We start from the raw sequence: 25,256 nt of genomic DNA, 5'->3' as shown, positions 1-25,256 counted from the left end.
GAAGATAGATAACTTAGGTTTAAATTCTGACTATCATTTACTGCTAGAGCCAAAACAAATATGAGATCATTGAAGCTTTGCCCTTAAGATATCAAAATCCCTAAAGTATCTTTACTAAAATGATACTTGCTTAGCCAAAAGTTATGTCAAGTAGAAAAAAAAAAAGAGAAAATATAATTGCTTTAAATAGTTTTCCCGTATTAAAAGAAAAGCAAGTAATTTCTTAGCTTTCCAAGTACAAGCATGACAATTCTAGATTTATGGTTCCATCCAGAGGCCCAATTCACCCCAACTTGTCCTCTTGTACTCTTTTTGGGGTTCTAACTGATTTACTGATACCCAATAGCAATTAAAACAACAATCTTCCTCTAGTTAGATGTAACTAAAAGCTGACAGCCTCTCAGTAACTCATGTGGAGCAAGAGTTGATTTTAGTCTTAAGTCTAGAGCAAGAAAACTATCCATGAATTGAGTCTTACCTCCTTTTGACTGAGAAGACACAGGAGACAAGGTAAAAAAGGAAACCTCAACGATCTGTAATGAGGGATCATGTTGTCCAATAAGCTGACGTCTAAAAGTAAGTCCTTGGGTCTGAAGATAGATAACTTAGGTTTAAATTCTGACTATCATTTACTGCTAGAGCCAAAACAAATATGAGATCATTGAAGCTTTGCCCTTAGATATCAAAATTCCTAAATCTAAGCACACTCAGAAATAATAAAAACAGATCATGATGTGATGTTTCTATTCTATTTCTCAGCTTATGATTTCACCCTGTACTTAAAAAATAAAAATTAAAAACTAAAGATCATCTAGCATAAGCTCCCTCTTTCACCCCATTCCCTGCCACCATCCTAATCTTCTGAACACCTTTCCCAATTTTCAAAGGAAAGAAAATGAATATCCCAGGAATGGGAGACAGCCAGCACCAAATTCTACCAATAAGGAATCATCATCATCTCTATTTCTCTACTTTCTTTGGAGTCCGTTAGTATTGAACTCAGGTGCTGTCTCCTATAGAAGTCCTTGTTTGCACTGCCTCAAGATTTTGTTCTCTGTCTTATTTAAAAAACAACAACCACAAAAAACCTTTGTGTGTTTGTCCTTGTTGTCTCTTCCATTAGAATGTCAAGCTTTTTTTGGTTAGATATTGTCTCATTTATCATATATGCTCCCTCATGCCTCACAAAAGTATCTGGAACAAAGTAGATGCTTGTTTGATTGATTGATAACAGGAAAACAAATACTGTTTTTTATCCTTAAAAGGAATCAATGATGACAACACCTGTGTCCCAGGGTTTTCAGTTTCTTGATCAAGATTTTAAATTCTTTGCTATCCCTCCCTTCCAAATACAGTCATCATTTGTGCCCATATCAGTCACTAGAAGGAATTAATTTAATCTTCTTTGTCAAGTCTTTGGAAGTTGCCTTAGACAAGTGTTTTTGAAAGACAATAATTTTCTATTATTAGTGGGCAACAGTTAGCCCCATGGTTTACTCTTCTCTCAGTAGTACTGTTACTCTTCTCTTCTTTTCTTTCTCTCATTGTGTATTCTCTTTCCTGAAAGTAACTACCTTCTTGATCATTCTTTTGAGGATAAGACATATATCTCCTGTCTCTTTAGTAATCATCACAAGCTTGATCTCTTTTAGGAGGTTTGTTCTATACACTCACTAGTTCTTCCTTTCTCTTTCCCTCTTCCTTTCTCTCTTTCTGCTATGACATTCTATCACTTCCCAAAGTCCCTAGAGAAGTAAGGTTTCACCTCTGTTTCTTTCAATGTTGCCTTCAATCTTACTTATTGTTTGTTTCTTTAAATATCACTATGAAACTCAAAGTACTGAATGTGGAGAAACAATCTAGAATTTCAATATGAGGGATCATGTTGATCCAATAAGCTGACGTCTAAAAGTAAGTCCTTGGGTCTGAAGATAGATAACTTAGGTTTAAATTCTGACTATCATTTACTGCTAGAGCCAAAACAAATATGAGATCATTGAAGCTTTGCCCTTAGATATCAAAATCCCTAAAGTATCTTTACTAAAATGATACTTGCTTGGCCAAAAGTTATGTCAAGTAGAAAAAAAAAGAGAAAATATAATTGCTTTAAATAGTTTTCCCGTGTTAAAAGAAAAGCAAGTAATTTCTTAGCTTTCCAAGTACAAGCATGACAATTCTAGATTTATGGTTCCATCCAGAGGCCCAATTCACCCCAACTTGTCCTCTTGTACTCTTTTGGGGGTTCTAACTGATTTACTGATACCCAATAGCAATTAAAACAACAATCTTCCTCTAGTTAGATGTAACTAAAAGCTGACAGCCTCTCAGTAACTCATGTGGAGCAAGAGTTGATTTTAGTCTTAAGTCTAGAGCAAGAAAACTATCCATGAATTGAGTCTTACCTCCTTTTGACTGAGAAGACACAGGAGACAAGGTAAAAAAGGAAACTTCAACGATCTGTAATGAGGGATCATGTTGTCCAATAAGCTGACGTCTAAAAGTAAGTCCTTGGGTCTGAAGATAGATAACTTAGGTTTAAATTCTGACTATCATTTACTGCTAGAGCCAAAACAAATATGAGATCATTGAAGCTTTGCCCTTAGATATCAAAATTCCTAAAGCTAAGCACACTCAGAAATAATAAAAACAGATCATGATGTGATGTTTCTATTCTGTTTCTCAGCTGATGATTTCACACTCTACTTAAAAAATAAAAATTAAAAACTAAAGATCATCTAGCATAAGCTCCCTCTTTCACCCCATTCCCTGCCACCATCCTAATCTTCTGAACACCTTTCCCAATTTTCAAAGGAAAGAAAATGAATATCCCAGGAATGGGAGACAGCCAGCACCAAATTCTACCAATAAGGAATCATCATCATCTCTATTTCTCTACTTTCTTTGGAGTCCGTTAGTATTGAACTCAGGTGCTGTCTCCTATAGAAGTCCTTGTTTGCACTGCCTCAAGATTTTGTTCTCTGTCTTATTTAAAAAACAACAACCACAAAAAACCTTTGTGTGTATGTGTATTCATACTTTGTATGTATTTTTATGTGATTATGAACATGTTGCTCACATAGTAAAATGCAAATTCTGTATGATTAGCATAGTGCATAGCAGGTGTGACACTTGTTGTACTGAATAACCCAATGAAAGCCCACACCCAACAATTATTCTGGTTCACTGGAATCTGCAGTGACTCCAAAAACAAAAGTTTTGGGTTCAAATCCCCTTTCTGTCATGTATTATTTGAGTACTATTAGGCAAATCATTGAGCCTCTTCACCTTAGTGTCTTCAGTTGTAAAAATGATCTCTGTGATCCCTTTTTGCTCTTAGAGATATGATGTTATGACCAAGGGAAATTCAAATCATTATCTCAGCCAGATTCAGGATTGTTGGATCCAACTCAAATGTAACACACCAACTTTTGAAGAAGCTTTCCACTGCTTTCTGCTTTCCTCCCATATGCACTCCTGTGATTGAGTTCCAAGTTCACTACTCCATACAACACAGAGGCAGCTTCACTTGTTCAAGATCCCTGTAGACCTGACCCAAACTCTCAGCTCCTTTCAAGTTATTGAGAGTTTGCTGCCCAGATCAGCTCCTTGGAGATGAAAAGACCAGTGTAAAAGCTTCTCTGAAATTGGGCCAGATTTGAATCACAAAAATCTCTAGGGAAATCTGTCTTATTTACACTCAAGCTACACAAAATACTCCCCTTCTTCTGTTGACTTCGAATTAATTCTTGACAAATACTATCTTCTTTTCCTGTTGAGGTCAGAAGGCACTCCGTAGAGGTTATCTGTGTGGGCCATTTGAAATCCAATTCCAGAAAAGTACAGATAATCAACTCATGTCACAGATGAAAAATGAGGATTATAAAATCCAGAGGTGTATACAGACTCTTTTTCTTCTAGGTGCAAAAATGAGTTAGTTATTGGGAGCTATATTTGAAGAATTTTTTTTTAATGCTTTCCCTTATTTTTGTTATAGAATAATATCAAGATTTGGTGATAATCTTAATCTCAGCTTCAAATCTTTGTATATTTTTTCTATTATTTCTTCTAATTTTTAAAAAAATCCTATTTTCACAGCATTCCATAAAGGGAATTTTGTAAAATGTGGCTATTATCATGAAATCTCTTGGTAAAAGCCTTAGTAAATCAAAAGTCAATAAAACTTGACCTCTGCTCTTAAGGAACTCCAATCTAGTAGAAGGATCTATATATGATTTTAATAGATAATAGAATGGGAAAGGATTATAAAAGGTAGAAACAGTAGCTTATGCATATTGGGGGAAAAGATCACTTTTCATTTATTGGATTAGAGAAGAATACTTGAGGAGGTTACACCTGAACAGGGCCTTGAAAAACGAATGAATTTTACTAAGAGAAGTTATGATTACATTTAATGTGCAAGGAGGAATGAAAACAAAGTAGTGGGAATGAAAGTCCATAGAATGTGAACAAAGGAGTGGAATTGAAAGTCCATAAAATTTGCTCAAAGAGTTTTATGTTTGATAGCATAGATCATATGAAGGAATTTCTATATAAGCACAATCTGGATTCTATTTTATCTTCATTTTTTCATAGTTGTCCCTTTTACAAACTATAATTGTTTGGTGATTTTTTTTCTTTTACAACATGAATAATATGAAAATAGGTTTTACATGATTGCATAAATATAACCTCTATCAAATTGCGTGCCATCTTTGGGAGAAAGGAGGCTAGGGAGGGAGGGGAATATTTTGGAACTCAAAAATTTATTTTTAAAAAATGAGTGCTAAAAATTGTCTTTATATATAATTGCAAACTAACATACCATTTAAATTACAACATGGAAGGTAGATTAGAGCCCTTTTTTGGATATATTTTGATTTTATATTGTAATCAATATGGAAGATTCTGGCTGTAGGTAATTTCCTAAAACCATGAAACTGGGCAGTTTGTAAGCCATCTTCAGGAGGGCATCTTCAGAGTGAGGTTCAACTATCTGGTAGTTAGTGAGCATATTGCAATAACTTTTCAGGAAAGTTATCTAAAAAGGCTTTACATGAATAAAATGAATTTGAGCTGATAACTTCATTAGAATACTAACTGTTGGGGGGAAAAAAAGTAAACATTTCAGTATCTCTCTACATGCCTTTCTACAGGCTTAACCAAGTCACAATAACCAAAGAAAGTAGGGAATCAAGTATTAGGAAAATCACACTAGGACCAGTAGGGGAAAAATAAAATTGGGCATATTTTGCCTGGGGAAAAGAAGGGATAGTGGACACACACTAAAAGTCTTAAATATTTGAAAGACTTGTCACATGGAAGAGAGATCAGATTTTGTCTTACCTCAAGGGACAAAAGAAAAAATGAAAAGATAGAAGTTACAAAGAAGAAAATGTGCTCAATTTGATGAAAATCTGCCCCAAAATTAGTTCTTTCAATTTGGGCTGTTGCATGTCAGGAAAAATCCTTCAATATGGAGGCTTTCAAGTAGAAACAAAATAACCTTGTATTGAATTTAGCATAATGAGAACTCCAGGTTGAGAAAGGTTTTGTCAAGATAGCCTCCTTCAGAAGTACTTTCTAACTTTGATATTTTATTATACTAAGTACCCAATTCAAGGAAACAGAAAACTACTCTCATATTCTACAATAGAATTAAGGAAGAAAAGAACCCTTATGTACCCACAAGGTAGTTTTTATAGTAGCAAAAAGTGGAATTAAGGAATTGCCCACCAATAGAGGTATGACTAGACAAAATAATTATTACAACAGTGGTTAACTATGATTCCAGATCATTGGTAACTTAAATGTGGAATATTCTGGTTCTCACAACAACCCTGTGAGATATAGATACCATTATTATCATCATTTTACTAATGAAGAAATACATGCTGAGCACCTAAGTTATTTCCCTAGCTTCACATAGTGACTGTCTGAGGCTACAGGTCATAGACTTCTATAAGATAGAATTCTATCTGCTAGGTCACTTAGATACTATATTAAATACTGGGTAGGGGATTGAGAGGAAAGACAGAGATAACTGAGACACAAAATTTGCCCTGTTTAATTACAAACACACAAAAATTAGTATGTAGTTTTCATGGAAATTTGCATCTCTCATTCTTCATGTTTAGTCTGTCACCTGTTTGTCAAGAGCTAGCTAAAAAATAAAACACAATAAAGAAAGAACATAAGAACGATGTCAAATCCTATGGAAGGTCTCAGGAAGAAAACCCCATTTCTGAAAAGGTTTTCTGATTTTGGAGGTAGCTAAATCTTGCAAATCAGGTAGTATTTGGACATGCAAGAAAAGAATAACAGGATTTGAGTGGGGAGAAGGGCCAAAGAAAAACACAGAAGAGTAGAAGCAAATAAATTCATGATGTCTGGGAAATCCTATCTATCAAGGATAGTAAATATTTCAGTTTGGCTAGAGCCACAGCATAAAAAAGTTCTTGAGAGGTATATCTGTACATATTGTAAGTGGGCTTGAATGACTAACCAAGGAGTTCAAATCTTAACTGGATTATGAAAGTCTCTTCTTCACAACCTCTCAAAATAAATCTCCCCAGATTAAGAAAAATAACTAGTAGCTTTTATAAACATTATCATGAATTTTTCATTTTCAATTAACAAGCATTTCTTATCTTTCTCTCCTTGGACAAAAATAGAAATAATAGGAAGAAGCCCAGTTTGCTGTGTAAAAAGGTATATGTCATTTAGTAATCTTTAGGGACACAGTTCTCTCAATGTCTTCCCTCCACAGCTGGAGGTGGGGAGGAAATATAAAAACCTGTAACAAATATGCACAACTCAGCAACATAAATGTCCAAGATAAAAAAAAATGTGTATTCTGGGGCAGCCAGGTGGCACAGTGGATAGAGTACCAGGCCTGAAGTCAGGAGATCCTGAGTTCAAATATGGCCTCAGACACATAACACTTCCTAGCTGTGTAATCTTGGGCAAATCACTTAACCCCAATTGCTTTAGCCAAAAAAAAGAAAAGAAAAGAAAAAAATTGTGTATCTCACTCTTCATATTTCATCCATCATCTATTTATCAGAAGGCAAGGCACATATGAATGTTTGTGGCAGCCCTCTTTGTAGTGGCCAGAAACTGGAAACTGAGTGGATGCTCATCAGTGGGGAATGGCTGAATAAGTTGTGGGATATGAATGTTATGGAATATTATTGTTCTGTAAAAAATGACCAATAGGATGATTTCAGAAAGGCCTGGAGAGACTTTCATGAACTGATGCTGAGTGAAATGAGCAGGGCCAGGAGATCATTATATATTTCAACAACAATACTATGTGATGATCAATTCTGATGGATGTGGCCATCTCTAGTAATGAGATGAACCAAATCAGTTCCAATAGAGCAGTAATGAATTGAGCCAGCTACACTCAGAAAATGAATTCTGGGAGATGACTATGAATCATTACATAGAATTCCCAATCCCTTTATTTTTGTCTGCCTGCATTTTTTATTTCATTCACAGGCTAATAGTACACTATTTCAAAGTCCGATTCTTTTTGCATAGCAAAATAACTGTTAGGACATGTATACTTCTATAGTATTTAATTTATACTTTAACATGTTTAATATGTATTGGTCAACCTGCCATTGCAGGGAGGGGATGAGAGGAAGGAGGGAAAACATTGGAACAAAAGGTTTGGCAATTGTCAATGCTGTAAAATTACCCATGCATATAACTTGTAAATAAAAAGCTATTAAAAAAAAAAGGTAAGGCACATGCTTCCTTAATGGAGCTCTGGAATCATAATTGACCATTATATTGATCAGATTTCTTAAATTTGTCAAAGATTTTCATTTTCCCATTGCTGTAACACTCTCATGGTTATATTATTTTTACTCTGCATTTGTTCATATGTGTCTTCTTTAACTTCTCTGAAATCATCATCATTATTTCATATAGATTGTTAGTATTTCATTATACTTAAATTACATAATTTGTTCAGGTATTCCTCTATTGATAAACAGTTCTTTAATTTCCAATATTTTGCCACTACAAAAAAGGCTATTACATTTTTTTGGCACATAAGGGTCATTTTCCTCTTTATTTTCTTTGTAGAATAGAACTAGTTTTTTGTTCATTTGTTTTGTTTTGGTTCATTGGATCAGAAGCTCTACAAAATTCAAAAAAAATTGAGGGCATAGTTCCTGTTTGCTTTCCAAAATGTTTTTTCCAGTTCATAGATCCTTCAAGCCTCATTCTCATATTGCAAGGGTTAATGAATGACATCATTTTCATTAAATCCAATGATTTCTCCCCGCCCTAATCTTTGAAACTTCTTCATGATTTGATCCATCTTGCCCTCCATTGTTCATTTCTATAAAAGTAAAGGGAATACATTGCCCTGTGACAATCACAGAGGTGGTGTGGGGGAAGGAGAGGATCTTAGTCATTGTTAGCAATAGTCTTTCCAGAATCTTTATTAATAAACTGATGCTATACTTAGAAGGATATCATATACTTGAGAGTCAGTGGGGTTTCAGAAAAGGCCGAGAAACAACTGATATAATGTTTGCTGCCCAATATTTAGGATAAATGCCAGGAACAGAACAGAGGTCTGTATATAACATTCATAGATAGGACCAAGGCCTTTGACACTGTCGGTCATGAGGGCTTAAGGAAAATTATGTCAAAATTTGTTTGCCAGAGGAAGTTCATCAGTACAGTATATCAGTTTCATGGTGGAAGTCTTTTCCAGCTTCTGGACAATGAACAATGCTCTTGACCTTTCACCAGTAGAGTGAAACAAAGTTGTGTGCTTTAGCATAATGTTTTCAGCCATATTTTAAAATGTCTTCAACGGAGACAAACACAGAATCAACATCAACTCTAATATTGCTGGTAAGTTTCTCTCAACTTTGAAAGGCTAAACAAAAATGGAGAGAGTATTTTTTTAATAAATTATTTTATAAATTTGCAGGTGATTGTGTACCCAATGCAGCCTCTGAACCTGAAACACAATAAATTATAGTTCAGTTATCTGCTGTTTGTGTTAAATTTGGACTAACAATATCAACAAAACACAGGTGTTCCATCATCCAGCACCACGCCATCCATATGTGTAACCATTGGCTCTAACAAATCATGAAGTTTTAAATGCTATGGGTAAGCTCATTGTGCACTCAGTGCAGCCTCTGAAGCTGAGATGCCAAAAAAATATGGATCATTCTTCTGCTGCTTGTGCTAATTTTGGCCTAACAATCAAAACCAAAAAAACACAGGCGCTTCATCAATCAGCACCACACTAGCCATATGTGGAATCAATAAATGTAGAAGTTTTGAACATTGTGGATAATTTCACTTCCATTGATAGTCATATATATATGGATATAATGTCCATATGACACTAAGTGTTAGAGCTAGCTCAATGTTTAAGAGGCTCTGAAAGAAAGGGTGGGAGAGGAGATATATTGTACTGATTACCAAGCTAAAGATCTGCAAAGCTGTTGTGGTGACTTCATTGTTGTACACTTAGGAAATCAGGATATTCCAATTCTACCTGGCAGCATAAGTGACCAGACGCTGAGGTTCTTTCTCAAACTAAAATACTAAGCATCTCAACTACTTCAAAAAGCATAATTCCTAAGGGCTGATCACATTTTTGAATGTGAAATGTACTCTTGCCAAAAGAGACTATTTTATGGAGAACTCATACAGGGCAAGTACTCACAAAGTTGTCAGAAAAAAAGTGAAACAAAGACACGCTTAAGAACTTTAGAATTGATTGTATGACATGAGAGACAATGGCACAAAATTGCCCTCACCAGAGAAAATCCTGAGCTCTATGAGCAAAACTGAATTGAATTAGCTAAAAGAAAAATAATACAAAAACAAACAAATAAAAAGAAAACCTTCGATGTGCAGTTAGCAAAAATATCCCAATTGTTCAAAGGATTCTTTTTGTCCAGAATTTTGATTCTCTTTGAGAAAAAAGAACAACAATCAAGACAATATAAAATATTTTGGAGTCTACTTGTAAAGAAAAAGCCAGAAAATACGTGAAGAAAATTACAAAACGGTTTTTACACAAGAAAGTTGGATTTAAACAAATGGAAAATTTTCAATTGCTCATAGGTAGGCTGAGCTAATCTAATAAAAATGATAGTTCTACTTACATTAATCTACCTATTCAATATCATACCATTCAAATTGCCCCAAAATTACTTTGTAGAGATGGAAAAAATAATAACTGAATTTATCTGGAAATACAAAATGTCAAGAATATGAAGGGAATTGATGAAAAAAATGCAAAGAAAGGTGGCCTAGCCATACCAGATCTAAACTTTATTATAAAGCAGCAATCATCAAAACCATTTGGAACTGGCTAAGAAATAGAACTATCAATCAATAGAATAAATTAGGTACCCAAGACACAGTAGTCAATGATTACAGTTATCTACTACTTGATGAACCCAAAGACTCCAGCTTCACTATTTGAAAAAAAAAATGCTGGGAAAATTACAAAACAGCATGACATAAATGAGGCATAGATAGATGAACATTTCATACTCTCTACCAAATTAGAAGACCATGGAATAGTCTATCTGTTAGACCTTTGGAAAAATGAAGAATGCATGCTTTAAAAGAGCTAGAGAACATTATGAAATGCAAAATGGGTAAATTTGAGCACATTAAATTTAAAATGTTTTTGCACAAACAAAAATCAATGCAGCCAAGATTAAAAGGTTAGCAGAAATCTGGGAAACAATTTTTATAGCCAGTAAATCAAGGCCTCGTTTCTAAAATATATAAAGATCTAAATCAAATTTATAAGAATACAAGCTGTTCCCCAATTGATCAATGGTTAAAGGATATGAACAAATAATTTTCATGTAAAGAAATTAAAGCTATATGAAAAAATACTCTAAATCACTTTTGATTACAGAAATACAAATTAAGACAATTCTGAGGTGCAATTTCACATCTAGTTTATTGGCTAACATGACAAGAAGAAAATGATAAATACTGGAAGGGATGTGGGGAAAATGGGACACTAATGCATGATTGGTGGAGTTCTCAAATGAGCCAACCATTCTGGAGAGCAATTTGTAACTATGATCAAAAGGCCATAAAACTAACATACCCTTTCATCCATCCATCTCACTACTAGGTCTGCATCCCAAAGAGATCATAAGAGAGAAAGGGACTCATATGTGCAAAAATGTTTGTAGTAGTCCCTTTTGTAGTGGCAAGGAACTAGACATTGAGTGGGTGTCCATCAGTAGGAGAATGGTTAAATAAGTTTTAGTATGTGAATTTAATGGAATATTATTGTTCTCTAAGAAATGATGAGAGGCTGATTTCACAAAAAAAAAAAAAAGTACCTTCAGTTTGGTAGTCGATATATACATATACATATACATATATGTATATGTATGTATTTTTTTCCTTTTCTACACTTTCTTTTGTAGCCTCAGTGGCTGTAGCCACTGTACCCTCTCAAACACTGAGCTAGTTCTGGCAATGTGTGTGTCAACCTCTTTATCAATATGTATATCCCTGGAGAGGATCTAGCTAAGGTAAATGAATTTATCCACAATAATAAAAAACTTCTCTATTTTCTGGAACTAATGGTTTCACATACTGATGATGCGGTGCTGGTTGATAAAGCACTTGCATTTTCTTGGTGTTAATTGTTAGGTCAAAATTAGCACAAGCAGCTAAGAATTGATCCATTCCTTCTTGTATCTCAGCTTCAGAAACTGCATTAAATACACAATCATTTGCAATTAAAAAAAAAATCATGCATCAATTCTCCCTCCTCTTTAGTCTTGACTTGTATCTTTTCAAGTCAAATAATTGATCAGTGTGGAAAGTAACCTTGATATTGTTTTCATCTTCCTTGAAAGTGTCTGACAACATTACTGAAAACATCATCTAAAAAGCATGGGAGCAATCACAGAGTCATTCCCTTGGTGATCATGTGAAAGACCTTGTTCAGATCAATGAACATTTTGAACAAGCCTCTGTCCTGCTCTTAACACTTCTCCTTGAGTTTATTGGACAACAAAACATTATATCATCCATTGTTTGGCCCTTCCTGAAGCCTTATTGCCTCTCAGGTAGCCCCTCAATTTCCAGTTCCTCACCACTACATAAGGGGATATTGCAAACATTTTTACACATGTGGATCCTTTTCCCTCTTTTATTATCTCTTGGGATGCAGACCTAGTAGCGACACTGTTGGATCAAAGGGTGTGTTAGTTTTATGGCCTTTTGAGCATAGTTCCAAATTGCTCTCCAGAATGGCTGAATCATTTCAGAACTCCACCAATCACTCATTAGTGTCCCAATTTCCCCCATATCCCTTCCAATATTTATCATTTTTTTTCCTGTCATCTTAGCCAATAAGGTACATGCCATTATCTTCCAGGTGATTAATCTATCTATTAAGGAGAACTCTGGTAAGAGTATTGCCATCAGTGATAAAGAGAGAGACTCCCTTTTGATTGTCACAGAACAAGTTAGTTCCTTTATCATATAAACTAGAAAATTTCAGAAACTTTTGAATGAGTAGTAGACCTTCCATTTTGTAATCTCAAATGGAATCAAATCATCACCAGGTGCTTTGCCACAAGTAAGGAGTCTAGTGATATTCAAAATCTCTTCATTTGGAAGTTTGTCTAGAGAGGGATTGATTTCAACCTGAGATAAATGGGCAATGGTATCAGCACTGATTGATCATCTATTGAGGAAACTATGGAACTGTGCAGACTACCTCTCCAGGATCATAAGTCACAGTGGTTCCATTATTCCTGAGTAAGTGAAATACAACATATGTCTTTGGCTCATATATAGTCTTCAGGGCATCATAAAAGAGCTTTGGATTGTTGCTACCAGTGTAAAACTGAATTTCATCTGCCTTTTTTACTGAGCCAAGAATCTTGCATCTCTCTAAGCTTTGCTTGTATTTTACTTTTGATAAAGTTAAATGATGCCTTTTAAGAGTCTGATGCACCATTCTGCTTTTAAGCCCTGGAAAGTTGTCATTTTTCACTTAAAAACTTGTGAATTTCCACACCATTTTCACCATACCAGATATGAAGTTTGCCAGTATTCTGATGACATTGCTGTTCACTAAATCTCTAAAAACTACCCACTCTTCTACTCTATTGTTGCCAATTCTGTGTTAGCTCAACTTTTTCTCCAAGTTATGTTTCCCTCCAAACTCTTCCCTCTTAGAGAAATTCTCTAATCTTTGACTTTAAGTCTTCTGGTAGTCATCTTGAATTGGACTCGCTGCTTTTATTGGATTTGGATATTTAATTAGAGTATATTCTATAATCAGTCCAGGACTCTGGGCCAAACATTGTCCTTGTCACTCTTACTCACTGTCTGTCTCTTTTCATTACATTGCCATGGTTTATTAAATGTAGATGGTTGCTGCAAGGGTGGATGGATCCATGACATTTTATTAAATTTAGGTAAATAGAAGACAGTGTTAGTGGTAAAAATGTTATAAGATGCACAAATCTTCAATAGTAAGTGGCCATCGTTGCTGCTATGTCCAACTACATCCCCCATATGCCCCACCTAGGACTCACGGCCATATCTGTTAGTTTGAGAAAACTCTAGCATTAAAGTCACCTCAAATTATAAGCTTGTCTGCTTTTTTTTCCACACTGATCATGAGGGTGCCTATATCTTCATAATATTTTGTTTTTTCATCTCATCAAGTTTGTCATGGTGGGAGCATATACATTTTGTTTGTTTTTTGCTGAGGCAATTGGGGTTAAGTGACTTGCTCAAGGTCACACAGCTAAGAAGTATTAAGTGTCTGAGACCAGTTTTGAATTCAGTTCCTCCTGACTTCAGAGCAGGTGTTCTATCCACTACGCCACCTAGCACATATACATTGGGAGCATATACATTGATGATGGTAGCAGGCTGCTTTCCTGCAAGTGGCAATTGCATTGCTATTGTCAGCCTGTCATTCACTCATTTTCACAGGAATATAAACTTGTTGTTTAGATTTATTTTTCCCACAAGAGTGAGCACATTCCATGTACCAATGGTGAGTGGAATCATTTTTCAGAGAAGTGTGTGTGTGTGTGTGTGTGTGTGTGTGTGTGTGTGTGTGTTTTGACACCGGATGGGATCCTCAACTCATGCAGGAAACAGACCCAGAGTTGGGTAAGCAGACAATTGTAAGGCATCTTTACCAGCCCTTTCTCACAGTCTGGCAGAAGGTGGGTAGCATATTCTTTAAAAAGCTTCTCAGACACTCAAGGGCGGCCAAATTCCACTGCTTCTTTCGCTGAGAAGACAACTCTGTGACCTGGACAATCTCTGTGCAGGGGTGTGAATGTAGCTCTCACTGGAGCCACACCTGCTGCTTCATCACTTGCCTTTTGCCCCATGACCTTGAGATAAATAAAAATGGCCTGGGTGATGTATTTTTATTCACACAGAAATTGGACATAAGGGAGGCAGAGTTGCACAAATTCTTCCGTCTGTGTTCCAGAGTCATCACAGTCCAGAGGCAGAACAGAGTCAAGATGATTGCTCATAATACAATATGAAGTGAAGAAACTTTAGGTCTTCAATGTCTAATCAAGCTCATAGGGGCTCCATGGTGCCCGTTTTAGTACCTTTATGGCCATTGGAGCAATGTGCTCTCATCTATATATTCCAGCAGATGTCTTCACATGCTGAGGGTAGAAACCCCTCCCCATCCCAACCCATCGATGAGTTTGAGATCCCTGTTACCTTTTAACCTGGGTCTGCTGAAATGCTAGGATCTGCAGGTGAGAATTAAATATATCAGATAAATACCAAAGGTGGAAAGCTATGCTATAAAAGTTAGCAACACTTATACCAGAGGTAATCTTCCCTGAACAGACCTACACTCCAAAAGTTCAATTAACAGTAATTACTTAGTTATTGGCTATAGTTTGTGGAAAAGAAGGAAGACTCAAAGATAAGGTAGAGATTTTCGAAATGAATGATCCAATTACTGGAAGGACTATTGACAGAAATCAGAAAGTTAGGAGGATCAACTTTCAGACTACATTTCAGACATATTTGGCTTGAGATGTTACAATGGCATTAAAGTAAATGAAACTGTAATGACAGACTTGAATTTGGAAATGAGAGACTATGTAGAGGGCTGGAACTCTTGAGTCATTGCACTGAGGTTGGTTCAAGCACTTGAGGCTAACTACCAATTGGGCAATACTCTATAAGCATACGCTTGGAAAAGGGCCCTTCCCACTCTTCTGTGCTGGCTCGATAATTGGTGTATGCAGAGAATTGTAGGAGGGACGAGGGGGTGGAGTAAGACTAGCCAGGGTCACTTTGGCGGTAGATGAGGAAGAAGGAGGTGGTGGAGATCCTGCTTCCATCCCCGCCACTTCTAGCCCTAAAGACCAAGAATAAAGACTAAGGACTTTTGTTTATCCTGACTCCAGCTGATTCTAAGGTATCCAGAGTATTAGTGTGGTCGTCTAGACTAGATTATAATATAGACTTGAGAGTCCTTGTTCACAGGGGTAATAATTTCATTCAAAGAAATATAGTCAGGGGATAGTCATGGGGAAATATTAAGACTGAAAAGGAAAGAAATAGTGAGAGCAAAATAGTGAGAGAAACTAAAAATTGCCATGATAAAGAAGGGAAACCAATGAAGAAAACAGAAGTTAAAGGGATAAGGTTCAAGAAGAAATAAGAGAAGCAAAAGAATTAAATACAAAGAAATGACAATAGCCTCAGTGAGTCATCATGAAGAAATTTGATTGGATTGAGGAAAAGACAAGTCTGATGAACTATGAGATAGGAGTTTCAGCTAAAGAATGGGTGAAACACTTCCAACTGCAAAACACTGAAGGGCAAGTAGGAAATAATTAAATGGAGAATTGGGACAAACAGCACTTTTCAATAGAAATTTAGAAAGGAAAATGAGATGGAGTCATTGCTTAATGGGCTGGAAGGGTGGAGAAAATGTTTGTGTTTGTTTTGTCCTCAGTGCTTCCAACAGTGCCCGAGACATAGAAAGTGCTGAGAAAAGAGTTTTGGACTAAGCCTTTCACACCCTGGCTCCAACTTATTTTTGCGGTCATATTATACATTGTCTCTCTCTATAATCCAGCCAAATTGGCCTTCTTTCTAATGCTTATAATGAAGACTGATTTTCCAGTCTTTTTGTTTTTGTACAGTGTCCTTGAGCCTTTGGATGTACTCTCTCTTGGCCTCTGCCATTTAAAATTTCAAAAATTATTTTATTTAAAAAATTAAATTTTTGTCTGGATTTTTTTTGTGTGCATCACCTTAACTTAGTCAAGTATCCCTCTCCCTCTATATACCAGCTATTCCATATATATATATATTTTTTTTTTCCTTTATTCCATATATATATATATATATATATATATATATTTTTTTTTTCCTTTTTTTTCCCCTGAGGCAATTAGGGTTAAATGACTTGCCCAGGGTCACACAAGTAGGAAGTATTATACGTCTGAGACCAGATTTGAACTCAAATCCTCCTGTCTTCAGGGCTGGTACTCTGCAAATAATATTTTTAAAGACAATGAACTGAAAGGAGGGATCATCATAATTGATCAATATAACCAAGTATAAACACATGTGCAATATACAACATATGTGAGCCTCCCACCCCTATCAAAAGATAAAGTCCCATTCAGATTTAAATCTATTCTCCTAACACAAATATGTCTGAGTGATAAGAAAATTCCAAATGGTGATTTTAGAAACAGCCTGACTTTATCAAGGTGCCTGTATTAAGATAAACTTATATTGGGATCACCGGGAAGTAATCTTCAGAGCCAAGTCATGGATAGTATGAAAGGCATGTAAATGGTAGATAATTTTTTGTCTGGGGGAACAAACATTAAAAAAAAAAAATAGGGAGAATATCAGGATAGTTTCCTAAAATATAGAGCTGTCCTGAATTGTGAATTGGAAAAAAAAAAAAAAAAAACAAAAAAAAAAAACCTGCCTTAGTGTTACTACTGAACTTATATCCCAAAAAAATCTTAAAGAAGGGAAAGGGACTTGAATGTGCAAGAATGTTTGTGGCAGCCCTGTTTGTAGTGGCCAGAAACTGGAAACTGAGTGGATGCCCATCAATTGGAGAATGGCTGAATAAATTGTAGTATATGAATGTTATGGAATATTATTATTCTGTAAGAAATGACCAGTAGGATGGTTTCAGAGAGGCCTGGAGAGACTTACATGAACTGATGCTAAGTGAAATGAGCAGGACCAGAAGATCATTATATACCTCAACAACAATACTATATGATGATCAATTCTGATGGACGTGGCCCTCTTCAACAATGAGATGAACCAAATCGATTCCAATTGTTCAGTAATAAATAGAACCAACTACACCCAGTGAAAGAACTATGGGAAATGAGTTTGAACCACTACATAGCATTTCCAATCCCTCTGTTTTTGTCTTCTTGCATTTCTGATTTCCTTCACAGGTTAATTGTACATTATTTCAAAGTCTGATTCTTCTTGTGCAGCCAAAAAAAAAAAAAAAGTATGGACATGTATACATATATTGTATTTAACATATACTTTAACACAGGTATGGGTCTACCTGGGGAAACCCATCCCCAGGGGAGAGGATGGGGTGGAAGGGAAAAATTGGAACAAAAGGTTTTGCAATTGTCAATGCTGAAAAATTACCCATGCATATATCTTTTTTTTTTTTTTTTTTTTTTTTTTATAAATTTTTTTATTTAATAATTACATTATATTTACACTCATTTCTGTTCCGATTTTTTTTCCCCTCCCTCCCTCCACCCCCTCCCCTAGATGGCAAGCAGTCCTTTATATGTTGGATATGTTGCAGTATATCCTAGATACAATATATGTTTGCAGAACCGAACAGTTCTCTTGTTGCGTAGGGAGAATTGGATTCAGAAGGTATAAATAATCCGGGAAGAGAAACAAAAATGCAGATAGTTCACATTCGTTTCCCAGTGTTCTTTCTTTGGGTGTAGCTGCTTTTGTCCGTCATTTATCAATTGAAACTCAGGTCTCTTTGTCAAAGAAATCCACTTCCATCAAAATATGTCCTCATACAATATCGTTGTCGAAGTGTATAATGATCTCCTGGTTCTGCTCATTTCACTTAGCATCAGTTCATGTAGGTCTCTCCAAGCCTCTCTGTATTCATCCTGCTGGTCATTTCTTACAGAACAATAATATTCCATAACATTCATATACCACAATTTACCCAGCCATTCTCCAATTGATGGGCATCCATTCATTTTCCAGTTTCTAGCCACTACAAACAGGGCTGCTACAAACATTTTGGCACATACAGGTCCCTTTCCCTTCTTTAGTATTTCTTTGGGATATAAGCCCAATAGAAACACTGCTGGATCAAAGGATATGCACATTTTGATAATTTTTTGGGCATAATTCCAGATTGCTCTCCAGAATGGTTGGATTCGTTCACAACTCCACCAACAATGCATTAGTGTCCCAGTTTTCCCGCATCCCCTCCAACATTCATCATTATTTTTTCCTGTCATCTTAGCCAATCTGACAGGTGTGTAGTGGTATCTCAGAGTTGTCTTAATTTGCATTTCTCTGATCAATAATGATTTGGAACACTCTTTCATATGAGTGGTAATAGTTTCAATCTCATCCTCTGAAAATTGTCTGTTCATATCCTTTGACCATTTATCAATTGGAGAATGGCTTGATTTCTTATAAATTTGAGTCAGTTCTCTATATATTTTGGAAATGAGGCCTTTATCAGAACCTTTAACTGTGAAAATGTTTTCCCAGTTTGTTGCTTCCCTTCTAATCTTGTTTGCATTAGTTTTATTTGTACAAAGGCTTTTTAATTTGATGTAATCGAAATTTTCTATTCTGTGATCAGTAATGGTCTCTAGTTCATCTTTGGTCACAAATTTCTTTCTCCTCCACAAGTCTGAGAGATAAACTATTCTATGTTCCTCTAATTTATTTATAGTCTCGTTCTTTATGCCTAGGTCATAGACCCATTTTGATCTTATCTTGGTATATGGTGTTAAGTGTGGGTCCATGCCTAATTTCTGCCATACTAATTTCCAATTATCCCAGCAGTTTTTATCAAATATTGAATTCTTTTCCCAGAAGTTAGGGGCTTTGGGTTTGTCAAACACTAGATTGCTATAGTTGACTATTCTGTCTTGTGAGCCTAGCCTTTTCCACTGATCCACTAATCTATTTCTTAGCCAATACCAAATGGTTTTGGTGACTGCTGCTTTATAATATAATTTTAGATCAGGTACAGCTAGGCCACCTTCATTTGATTTTTTTTTCATTAATTCCCTTGAGATTCTTGACTTTTTATTGTTCCATATGAATTTTGTTGTTATTTTTTCTAGATCAATAAAATATTTTCTTGGAAGTCTGATTGGTATAGCACTAAATAAATAGATTAGTTTAGGGAGTATTGTCATCTTTATTATGTTCGCTCGGCCGATCCAAGAGCACTTAATATTTTTCCAATTATTTAAGTCTGACTTTATTTGTGTGGAGACTTTTTATAATTTTGCTCATATAATTCCTGACTTTCCTTTGGTAGATAGATTCCCAAATATTTTATGGTATCAACAGTTATTCTGAATGGAATTTCTCTTTGTATCTCTTGCTGTTGGGTTTTGTTGGTGATGTATAAAAATGCTGAGGATTTATGGGGATTTATTTTGTAGCCAGCTACTTTGCTAAAATTATGAATTATTTCCAATAGCTTTTTGGTAGAATCTCTGGGGTTCTCTAGGTATACCATCATATCATCTGCAAAGAGTGATAGTTTGGTTTCCTCATTGCCTACTCTAATTCCTTTTATATCTTTCTCGACTCTTATTGCCGAGGCTAGTGTTTCTAATACGATATTAAATAATAATGGTGATAGTGGGCAACCTTGCTTCACTCCAGATCTTACTGGGAAAGGTTCCAGTTTTTCCCCATTGCATATGATGCTTACTGATGGTTTTAAATATATGCTCCTGACTATTTTAAGGAAAAGTCCATTTATTCCTATGCTCTCAAGTGTTTTTATTAGGAATGGATGTTGGATTTTATCAAATGCTTTTTCTGCATCTATTGAGATGATCATGTGGTTTTTGTTTGTTTGGTTATTGATATAGTCAATTATGTTAATAGTTTTCCTAATATTGAACCAGCCCTGCATTCCTGGTATAAATCCTACTTGGTCATAGTGTATTATCCTGGTGACAATTTTCTGTAATCTTTTTGCTAATATTTTATTTAAGATTTTAGCATCAATATTCATTAGGGAGATTGGTCTATAATTTTCTTTCTCTGTTTTCAGCCTACCTGGTTTAGGTATCAGTACCATATCTGTGTCATAAAAGGAGTTTGGTAGGACTCCTTCAATCCCTATTTTTTCAAATAGTTTATATAACATTGGAGTTAATTGTTCTTTAAATGTTTGGTAGAATTCACATGTAAATCCATCTGGTCCTGGGGATTTTTTCTTAGGGAGTTGATTGATAGTTTGTTCTATTTCTTTTTCTGAGATGGGACTGTTTAGGATATTTACTTCTTCCTCTGTTAGTTTGGGCAAGCTGTATTTTTGGAGGTATTTTTCTATTTCATTTAAGTTGTCGAATTTATTGGCATAAAGTTGGGCAAAGTAACTCCTAATTATTGCTCTAATTTCCTCTTCGTTAGTGGTGAGTTCTCCCTTTTCATTTTTAAGACTAACAATTTGATTTTCCTCTTTCCTTTTTTTAATCAGATTTACTAAGGGTTTGTCTATTTTGTTGGTTTTTTCATAGAACCAACTCTTAGTTTTATTAATCAATTCAATAGTTTTTTTACTTTCAATTTTATTGATCTCACCTTTTACTTTTAGAATTTCAAGTTTAGTGTTTGACTGGGGGTTTTTAATTTGTTCCTTTTCTAGCATTTTTAATTGCAAACCCAATTCATTGACCTTCTCTTTCTCTATTTTATACAAATAGGCCTCTAGAGATATGAAATTTCCCCTTATTACCGCTTTGGCTGCATCCCATACATTTTGGTATGATGTCTCATTATTATCGTTTTCTTGGGTGAAGTTATTAATTATGTCTATGATTTGCTGTTTTACCCAATCATTCTTTAGTATGAGATTATTTAGTTTCCAATTATTTTTTGGTCTACTTCCCCCTGCTTTTTTGTTGAATGTAATTTTCATTGCATCGTGGTCTGAAAAGGATGCATTTACTATTTCTGCCTTACTACATTTGAGTTTGAGGTTTTTATGTCCTAATATATGGTCAATTTTTGTATAGGTTCCATGAACTGCTGAAAAGAAAGTGTATTCCCTTCTGTCTCCATTACATTTTCTCCAGAGATCTATCATGTCTAGCTTTTCTAGTATTCTGTTTACCTCTTTGACTTCTTTCTTATTTATTTTCTGGTTTGATTTATCTAATTCTGAGAGTGCAAGGTTAAGATCTCCCATTATTATAGTTTTACTGTCTATTTCTTCTTGCAGCTCTCTTAGTTTCTCTTTTAAGAATTTAGATGCTACCCCACTTGGTGCATATATGTTTAATATAGATAGTGCTTCATTATCCATGCTACCCTTTAGCAAGATATAGTGTCCTTCCTTATCTCTTTTAATTAGGTCAATTTTTGCTTTAGCTTGATCTGAGATCAGGATGGCTACCCCTGCTTTTTTGACTTCACCTGAAGCATAGTAGATTTTGCTCCAACCTTTTACCTTTAACCTGCATGTATCTCCCCGCTTCAGGTGTGTTTCCTGTAAACAACATATTGTAGGATTCTGGCTTTTAATCCATTCTGCTAACCGCTTCCTCTTTATGGGGGAGTTTACCCCGTTCACGTTTATGGTTAGAATGACCAATTCTGTATTACTTGCCATCTTGTTAACCCCGGTTTATGCTTTCCTCCCTTCTTTCCCCTTTCCCCCCTTCCAAGTAATAAGCTTGTGAGCACCCCTTGCTTCTCACAGCCCTCCCTTTTTAGTGTCCCTCCCCCCGCCTTAGAGTTCCTCCCCCTATCTTACCCCTTTCCCTCCCAGTTCCCGTATTCCCTTCCGCTTAGCTTATTCCTTCCCTTTCCACTTTTCCCTTCTCACTTTTCAATGAGATGGGAGAAGTTTCACCATAGATTGAATATGTCTTAAGATTTTTCACTTAAAGCCAATTCTGAAGGCAGTAAGATACCCACTATATTCATCCCCCTCCATTCTTTCTCTCAGATATAATAGGTTTCCTATGCCTCTTCATGAGATGTACTACCCCCACTTTACCCTTTTTCTGGTACAATGTCCTTTCCACATCAATTTCTAGAACAAAGTATACATGTATTCTTTATACATCTATATAGTCAAAATATAGTTCCCAAGATTAATCTTTACCTTTTTAGATTTCTCTTGAGTTCTATATTTGTAGATCAAACTTTTTGTTAAGTTCTGGTTTTTTCATCAGAAATAGATGAAATTCGCTTACTTCGTTGAATGTCCATCTTCTTCCCTGGAAAAAGATGCTCATTCTTGCTGGGTAAGTTATTTTTGGTTGCATACCAAGTTCCTTAGCCTTTCGGAATATCATATTCCAGGCCCTTCGATCTTTTAATGTGGATGCTGCCAGATCCTGGGTGATCCTTATTGTGGCTCCTTGATACTTGAATTGGGTTTTTCTAGCCGCTTGCAATATTTTTTCTTTCACCTGAGGGTTCTGGCATTTGGCCACTATATTCCTTGGTGTTTTGATTTTAGGATCCCTTTCAGTGGGTGATCGATGAATCCTTTCAATGTTTATTTTTTCCTCTGTTCCTATGACTTCTGGGCAGTTCTCTTTGATGATTTCCTGGAAGACAGTGTCCAGGCTCTTTTTTTCATCATGTTTTTCTGGGAGTCCAATGATTCTCAGATTGTCTCTCCTGGATCTGTTTTCCAGGTCTGTTGTCTTCCCCAGAAGGTATTTCACATTTTTCTCCATTGTTTGATTTTTTTGGATTTGCTTGACTGATTCTTCTTGTCTCCTCGAGTCATTCAATTCCACTTGTTCAATTCTGATTTTCAGTGAAGTATTCTCTTCACTCACTTTTTTAAAATCTTTCTCTAATTGTCCAATTGAGTTCTTTTGTTCTGTGGAATTTTTTTCCATTTCGCCAATTTTGTTTTTTAGAGAGCTGTTTTCTGTTTCCAGTTCACTAATCCTATTTTTCAAGGATTTTACTTCTTTATCCACTCTCTCTTTAACTGACTTCTCCAGACTCTTTTCCCATTTTTCTTCTAGCTCCCTTGTGAGAGCCTTTTTAATCACTTCTATGAGGTTCATCTGTGCTGAGGAACAGATGATTTCCTCCTTTGGGGAATCACCTGGGGACTGCCTGTTTTTAGTCTCCTCAGGATTTAGAGTCTGCTCTCTATCTGTATAGAAGCTGTCAAGGGTTAAAGTCCTCTTCAGCTTCTTGCTCATTCTGTCTATTAATCAGAGATAAACTACCAAAGAAAAACAGAAAAAACTGGAGTCTTTCTTTGGCGGGGGGGGGGGGGCTGGGTGTGTTATCGAGCTTCCTCTACAGACTGCAGGTGGCAGCAGTGAGGCACTAGCAGGACTGTGCTGCGCCTGCGCTCTGAGATCCCAAAGCGTGCTGAGTCACTGAGGGGGGGGAAGGGGGGGGGGCCAGGTCCTGAGAGAGTCCAGCTGTTTGCGGTTGTATTCTTCAGCCCCGGTGTTTTTAGCTTCTCTGCTGGGCTGTTGACTTGCTGCAGGTTCCAAACCTGTAGCGAAGCTCTCCCCGCAGAGACGGCTACGATCACTCCCCACCCCCTCTCAGCTCTGCTCCCGTGCTCTCACTGCCGCTGCCCTCAGCCTGCGCCCGATCTAAAACCGCCCCAGCCCTCCAGTAAAGACAGACCTTTCTTGGCGGATCTCAAGGATGGCTTCTCTTGGTAACTATTTGTGGGTTTTTTTCAGTCAAGCATTGATTCAGAGGCTTGTAATGAAGTGGATAGTGAGAGAAAGCGCGGAGCTTATGCAACTGTGAGCCTCCTCTCCGCCATCTTAACCGGAAGTCCCCATGCATATATCTTGTAAATAAAAAGCTATAATTAAAAAAACCTGCTTTCAGAGTCAATGGCTATCGTTCACTGGAAGTTGTCAAGCATAGAATAGAGGAACAAAGATTTGTCTGGGGTATTATACTAGAGATTATTTTCTCAACTAAGGGTTAGAGTAGGTGACCATTGAGAAGCATTCCAACTATGAGATCCTGTGATCTACCATGTTGAAGAACAGGTCTTTTTCTCTATATTCCTTTAGCACTTTGATTAAGGCCTTTTACAGAGTGAATAATTGTTCAATAAATGATTTTGATACAAATGAAAGAGAAATATGGGAAATTATCTTTGACTGAATTAATTGGATTTTGGAATGGATTAATGAAGTCAATTTATTCCAAATGGTGTTTTTAGAAATAGTCTGACTTTATCAAGGTCACTATAATAGGGCAAACTTTAAAAGGATCATCTGGAAGGCATCTCCAGAGCCAAGCCATGAATAGTCTAGACATAAACTGCCCCTGTAATCCAAAAAGGTTTTCATTGTCTTCAGCCAACATTTCCCCTTGCCCACCTAGGGAATTGATTCTTGGCAAAAATACCTGAAGGTCTGCTGGCCCCCAAACATTGGAACAGGGCCTTTTTAATGCTTGCTGACCTCCAAAAACTGGAGATCTTACCCATCCCTAATGCTTCAACATGTACACATATGCCCATTTGCACATTCCCTCCAATAAGGGAATGGAGCCAAGGGCTTTTACTTCAAAATTGATCTCTGAGTCAGAAGCCCAAACTAATGTGTACTTGTGGGCCGATTAATGGGTTTATATGGATTTTAAAGCTCACTCTGGCACAGCTCTGCCTCCCCCCACCCATTCCTTTTAGAGCCATTTATGAGACTCGCCTTACTTCTACAAAGGCAGTCCTCCATAATTTCCTTTGGCCTCCAGGATTATAATTACATTGCTGATGGAAGTACTGCTAGGTATTCATTATTTATAGGGTACTGTACTACAAATGTACTGTACACAGCACATTAAAACATCATTTGTCTTCTCTCAGGCATAGCTGGAGACTCACTCCCATGTGAATCGAGCAATTCCTCTCCCTCCTTTTGAAATCTCACTACAACAGTGAGGTACAGTGAAAGAATGCTGTCTATTATTTTAGATTTGGGTTTGAATCTTAGCTTTGCTATTTACTCTCT

This window comes from Antechinus flavipes, chromosome 2, assembly GCF_016432865.1.
Source record: "Antechinus flavipes isolate AdamAnt ecotype Samford, QLD, Australia chromosome 2, AdamAnt_v2, whole genome shotgun sequence".
In the NCBI taxonomy this organism is placed as follows: Eukaryota; Metazoa; Chordata; class Mammalia; order Dasyuromorphia; family Dasyuridae; genus Antechinus; species Antechinus flavipes.
This window is presented reverse-complemented; position numbering follows the sequence as displayed.